Below are 6,962 nucleotides of genomic sequence, written 5' to 3'. Positions count from 1 at the left end.
AGCTGCCTTCCACTAGGTCTTCGGGGACAGTCATCTGGCCCAAAGGCGGCTCCCCCTGTTTACCAAGCAAGGTGAAGCCTATGGTCCTAGCAGTCTCGAACCATAAGATAGGAGTGAGAGCGGCTACCCATTCCTGTAGGTTAAAAGGGAAGCTGGTGGAGGAAGAATGGGTTAGTGGTTTTAACATAAACTCTGCATATGCAAAAAGTCCTTGTGGCTCCGGATCGGCCTTGCTCTTTGTAGAGAGCCCAGCCTGCTTGCTGAGTCCTGGTTCTCCCAAAGTCTAACCACAGAATATGCACAAAGCAAAATCTATTATGAGAGAAAGAATGGGGGCAATGCTCAGCTCCCACGATTCTGGTGATAGGCTTTCCTCAGGCTGGCTGCTGCTTCCCTCTCTCTGTTGACAGGAACTCCTGCCCTGTGGGATGGGGCACACTGACCTGTGTCTTGCCCCTTGTGCTCTGTCAATATGTGGGTGCTCTGGCAGGAGCCACAGCTCCTGGGCCAATTAAGACGGGATTGGGTGACCCTGTATACTTGGCCCACTCCATAGCAATCTGAGGCAGTTGGGATTTATAGAAACTCGTGGTAAACCCTGTGTGGACATGTGGAGTCTGCTGGCTCAGTCACTGCCTCATCCTGCTGTGTGAGCAGTTCTGTCCCTGTGGGTGAATCACATGACCTCCCAAGGCCACTGCAGCCTCAAAAAACCCTGGTTTTCCTACTAGTTCACTTCTGTGCAATCTGAGCCCAGGCATGCATGCTCTACACCTATAGAGCCTAGTGCCTCGCTGATAATAGAACGCTGAGGTACACAGACCTCAAGACTCCATTGGTGAGGCATTAACTGTTGCGAAAGGACTATTAAATTGTCACCTAAACAGAACATCCCCTTCCCCCTGCATCCTTCCCACCTCCCATGGTATTTTTCCTTTTCTCCTAAAAGCAGTGCTTTCCGGCCAGTGCTGGCTAACCCTTGCCGGCTCACCACTGATACCAGCCTTGGTTCAGTGGAGAGGGCGGGGGCTGTGGCTTGGCAGAGTAGAGACTTGAGAGGAGGGTGCAGCATTTAGTCTTCCTGCATCACTGTGAGGGAACCCCAGGGCCCTTTCCCAGAGGAAAACAATTGTTGCACAGAAGACAGAGGCCATACTGGGAACTTCTGGTGCAAACCTACTCTGAACAGTAGTAATAATTTTGTGTGCATAGAACACCACTTACCAGTCTCAGTAGCCCATCTTTGCTGCTTGCTGCCCCCAAGCACTGGCCTTTGCAAACTGGTGGCCAGGTTCTTCTGTTGCTTTCAGGAGCTGTCTACAGCCCCTGGGAATGCCAGCACTCTGGGGAGAGAGCATTCAATTTGCTGATACAGCAAAAGCAGGCTCCTTAGCAAAAGTGACCTACAAGGCCATGCTGCCACTTGTGACAGGGCACCCAGGGCTCTTGGGGTCAAACTGTCTACCCCAACCATTCCTGGGATTGCAATCCCCATTTCTGATGCCAGTTAAATTATCTCTACCAAAATCCTCATCATAGATGGATCCATGATGACAACTAAGAAAAAAAAAGTATTTTTGTTAGGACAAACCATCATAGATTTTTAGCAATGTGTATCTGTGTGTCCTTTACACCTTTTCCTATTCTGACATTTTTTTCCTTTTTTTTAAAAAAAAAAATATTGTGTACTATATTTTTAGCCTCAAACACACTATATATTATATATTTAATTTTATATATATAAATATAAATGTTTTAAAAAGTACTATGTTTTGTGTTATTTAATATATGAGCAATTGGTTACTTTAAAAGGTTGCTCAGTTTTGTGTGAAATGGTCCAGGTTTTTGGCGGGGGGAGGGTTGAAGATCGAGATTGTAAAAGTTATGTATCTTCACTTCAAGGTCATGTGATAGACATTTTACCCACCAGTCTGTGAGCATTAGAGAAGCCTGAGGCCCATTCTGGCAGCTCTAGGCCGAAGGGCTCTGTGCTTTTGTGGCATCCGAATGCTTGGTACCAGGCTTGACTGTGAGGATAAAGAAACCGGAGGCTCGGCATCGGCAGCCCGGATCCCACAGGGACTGGGACTCAGCACACATCTGGGCTGTTTTATATATTCCGATGCCGTGGTCTGGGTAAAAGCAGTCTGCAGGTCTCTGACCTTTCGAGCTGCTGGTAGTAAAAGTGCAGAAGCCGATGGTGCAGCCGCACGCTCTACCTAATGACCTGTGCATCCTGCTCACCTCACGGGAGTGGTCCAGGGTTGACGGAACCGTTTACAGATAATGATTTTGAAGCTGTAAGTCAGGAGAGAAAGGCCGTGGTTTGTTGTCCTCGTCTGCTCAACGACCAAGTAAAGTCAAGACTGTCCTGGGAGCCTTTTTACATACAAGGAACACAGAACATCGCTAGAAACAGAATATGAGAGGTGAAAAAGAAAGAACGCAAGGCTGGGGATAGAGGGCAGTTGGTAGAGTTCATGTCCTACATGCATCAGGTGTCAGGCATTGGGGGCCGGGGAGGGAGGAGAATGGCAGGGAAGCAGGTGCAAGCCATTACCACAGGGTTATAGATTCCAACTCTGAAGGTTTACCCCAGAAGAAGGCAGCTGCCACAGCGGCTGGAGTTTGGAGAAATGAGGCCCAGGTGCAGGGTGAATCTAGAGGCCACAGTCAGGTGAATTGAACCAAGACAGTTTTGGGGGTTTTGTTTATATGTATATTTTGTTTTTTTTCGAGACAGGGTTTCTCCGTGTCGTTTTGGTGCCTGTCCTGGATCTCGCTCTGTAGACCAGGCTGGCCTCGAACTCACAGAGATCCGCCTGCCTCTGCCTCCCGAGTGCTAGGATTAAAGGCATGTGCCGCCACCGCCTGGCATGTTTGTTTGTCTTTAAAGAAGCAGCAGTGGCATGGATTGGATCCAGAAACAGAAAGAAGAGGGTGGAGGGGCAGGGCAAAATGCAAAGTTAGACGGACAGAGATGGAGGCCCGAGTGATGAGGCCAAATGATGTTGGGTAGGATGCTTCCTGTGCTGTGGGCACCAGGACCCTGTACAGGGCCAGCGTTACTGTGAGACTAGACTGTATATAGCACCCCACTTATCCAAAGGCCTAAACCTACTGAACCCCAAGAAGGTCATACAGGCTATACTTATTTCTATACATTACATCCCATCCTGACTCCAGCCCTTCATGGAAATTATCTAAGGCTCAAGGACAAATAATAAAGACATGGCCTTTATCACCAAGCCTTCAGATGCTTTAGAAGCCACTCCCTCCTTGTGAGGTCTTCAGACTCAGGACATAAGCTCTTGGTCTAGCTTTAGACAATGGCTTTCTGCACTTTCTAATCAAAGAGAAAAGCTCTAACTCCTCCAGGATATGATCCCAAGTTATCCTCTCAAGGAGTCGGACCACTCACCTTTTTTGCTACACCCCACCTTTCAACCCAGTGAGACGGACTGTGCCTTGTTTGCCCTGCGTTTCTCTGCTGCTGTGTCTCTGCCTGGAGGAGCCCTTGACCTCTTCTCCAGAGCCCACCTCAAAGGCCTTACCCTAAAAAGAGTCTCACCTAACTCATGAATCACCCTTTTTCCACCCTGAGAAGCCTCAAGCTGGTCTACACTCATTTATAACTTCTGCTTTGATCCTAGGGTGTTATGTCTGACACATTAGCACTTTCCTTCTTTACTGTTTAGGGGCTTTTGTGGATTTGTTTCATTTTAAGACAGGGTCTCACTCCTGGCTGGCCTCTTCCTCCCAAATGCTGGGATTACAGACATGTGTCCCATGTCCGATAAACCTTAAACTACAGTTGGAGGCAGAGGCAACGCATTACTTTATCACAAATCTATATGTCTATCTATTTTGAAATGATCTTACTCTATAGTACAAGGACTGGGACTCACTATGTAAGGCCGGGTGTCGTGGAACTTGGGGCAATCTTCCTGGCTCTGCCTCCTGAGTTCTGGGATGACAGGTGAGTGCCACCACACCTGATCCACAATAATTAGTGTCCCATCATCCAGTACAGTGGAGTTAATCAGCATGTGCTGGAGGAATGCAAGTATATTCAAACCCGTGAAACACCGCACCTAGGAGAATTTAACCAGTGCTCAAGCTGGATGAAAGTACAGATTGGCCATGAAGAGCCTTGGCTCTGGTAAGGCCAAAGTGATAAGCCATGACTGGTGTTTACTGATGCTGAGATTTCTCTTGCTGAGTCCCTGACTGATGGACAATGCCAACTGGATTACTTTGGGTCAATAGGCTATAAATGGATGTGATATGTCACTTCCAGGCCAAAACATTTTGTTGCTCCAGTTTTTTTCTCCTGCCCTAGTGGCAGGAGCCCTTTAGTTGTGTTGTTAGAATTTCTAGGGTGAAAGCCTGGATACCTTCAGTCCAAACCTGGTAGGCTCAGCCACTCCTGCCAATACACCAGTTAAAGACATGGGTAATGATAAAGAAGAGAGAAGAGATCTATTCAATTAGGAAGGACAAATAGAGGGGTCCAGGGACTCCCAAGTTTACAAAGTAGTAACATGCGGTTTAGGTTACATAGAGGAAGAATTGGGGTAGATGGGCAAGTGTGGCTAATTAAGCAATCCTGGTCGAAGTATGGTCTGGTTGATAATTTTCTCAGTTCTGGTTCTGCAGGGTGGTCTGAAGAAGTTCTGGTCATTGCCACCACTTGAAAGGATCAGATATATTCCCCGAAGATGACCACTTCCGCTCCAGTGTGCTTCTTTGCCATTTGTGGACAGTTACCCTCATCTGATGGGGGCTAGGGAATCTCTGGCCTGCGAATTTCTGCTGTGAATTCAGGGTGACTGGAGGTTTAAGACAATGATTTGTCTCTGTGCCTTCAACCTTAAAGGGGATAAGATAGATTTGATAGACAGACACTCTTTGGATGATTAACGTGCCTGTGTGTAAACAGGTGATCCAAAGTAGAGGGGAACAGCAGACAAATGAAGGCCGAAATGCCAGCTCTTGTCCTGTGCTTAATGATCTTGTGGGCCTAAATCAGGAATTGATGTCTGTTAAGAAAAAGAGCGTCCAAGTACCTAGTTTCAGTTCCAGGCTGTGAGCTTCGCAGTGGTTTCTGCCTGGGCTCCTGAGTGATTGTGTAAAACAGAGTAGTCCCTTTGTCAATTCATGATAAAACATGGGAGTTGAGGGAGACATTCATCTTCATTTTGCTAAGATATTGAATTGGGGGTTGTCTGGAGATCAAACCAAAGGCGTTGTGTGTGCCGAACAGAGCTCTACCCCCGAATAGTCCTAGCTTCCAAGACGCTGATGTTTTGTGGTTATTCCTCCCTGTGAGCCCAGCATAGCCTGTCCTCACTAACATGGCGTTAAAATCCTGCTTTCCGCCCTTTGTTTCTGAGGAAAATTACATCTCTGCATCTCCCTCCTCCTCTGGGAAATAGATTGCTTATGGTCTCCATTCTCCTGAAACTGCTTAGTTTTAGACTTTGAAGCCCTAGTTCATGCTAAATCTTTTCAGAGTATAGGGAGGTGTAACAGGCACCTGCCCGCCACCCTTTGCTCTTATCTCAGAGACATCGGGAAAAGCATCAGCCATTACCCAAGGGTTCAAAGAGAGGCATGAACTCCAGGATGAGGGCTAGGGCAAAAGCTAAGCAGGGCTGTGAGTAACTAGGTGATACATGACAGGTCACAGCTTCCTGAGCTACCTTGCCTTTATCCAGAAAATGCTGTGAGCAGTCAGTGGGATGAGAGCTACAAAAGCCTTTTGTAAATTGCAGGATGCTATCCAAATGTGAGTTGTCTGGGGCCGGTAATGCCAGGGCATTAGAGCATTCCATCCTGGTAGCATCATCCTCTACCACACACCCCACTGCCTGGTGCAAACGCTCTTCTAGCCATGACCTGATAGTAGAATGTGCTTGTTCAGCTGGCCTTAATCGGTTCTATCTTGCCAGGCCCCAGGGTTCTAAATTCAAAGGATCAGTTCTCTGCAAAGAAAGCACCTGGGGGAAGGGGGGAAAAATCAGTTCATTAGCACTCAGTTTCCCATTTCCTTTACTGACTGTAATTAGCTACAGAGGCAGCCTCCTGGGGAGAACAGAACTTGCAGAAGCCAGAACCAGGCTGGGAGCTTTGTCTTGTCCTCCTCTTTCCTGGTGTTCTCTGTGCAGGCTCAGCCTGGGGCACAGTTCATATTTTGAGACTCGGATTAATGTCCCCTTTTCCCAAAAGGCACACTAGTTAAGGCTCCTTTTCAAACAGCATCCTGTCACTGTTCCTAGCAGAGGCTGGCTTCTCAGAATTATGCTAGAGGAGAGGCTGAGGGGTTCCCCAAATCTGGCGTTTCTCAGAGCCCCCATGATCCCCTCATCAAAATAGATACTTAGCAATGTAACATAGAACCTCAAAACTAGAGGCACCTCTGGGGCCATCTGACCCAATTAAGCAAAAGCCCCTGAGCCTCAGAGAAGACACACGGGCTCAGCATCAGGACCGTCAGGGGACATGGCGTGGCTTTGTATAAAGTATGGATTCTTCTCATTTTCCCCAGTCCCTGTGCCTTTGGGGAAATCCTTTGGCCTTTCTAAGTCTTGGTTTCCTATTTAATAAAACCATTCATTCATGCTGCAAATATTTATTGCCTGTTTGCCATATGCTAGTCCCAATTTCAGACCCTTGGGATAATACCAGGAAGAAAGCACAAACCCTGCTCTCGTAGAACGGTACTGAAACAGCAGAGGAATAGACAAGGGATAAACGGCTGCTAGAGAAGGAAGTGCTAAGGACAGATAAAATGTTGCAAGCACAGAGAGTCGATGGGACAGTGGGCTGGCTGCTTTATGGTGCTTGGTCAGGAAAGGCCTGCACGGTCTTTTACAAGCAAAAGAAGCTGGGCGTTTGTCTAGAGGACAGATGAGTCTAGATAAAGGGACCAGCAGTGGCAAAGAGCCTGAGGATCGAGT

Source organism: Peromyscus eremicus, chromosome 6 (genome assembly GCF_949786415.1).
Source record: "Peromyscus eremicus chromosome 6, PerEre_H2_v1, whole genome shotgun sequence".
In the NCBI taxonomy this organism is placed as follows: domain Eukaryota; kingdom Metazoa; phylum Chordata; class Mammalia; order Rodentia; family Cricetidae; genus Peromyscus; species Peromyscus eremicus.
Note: the sequence above shows the minus strand (reverse complement) of the source record.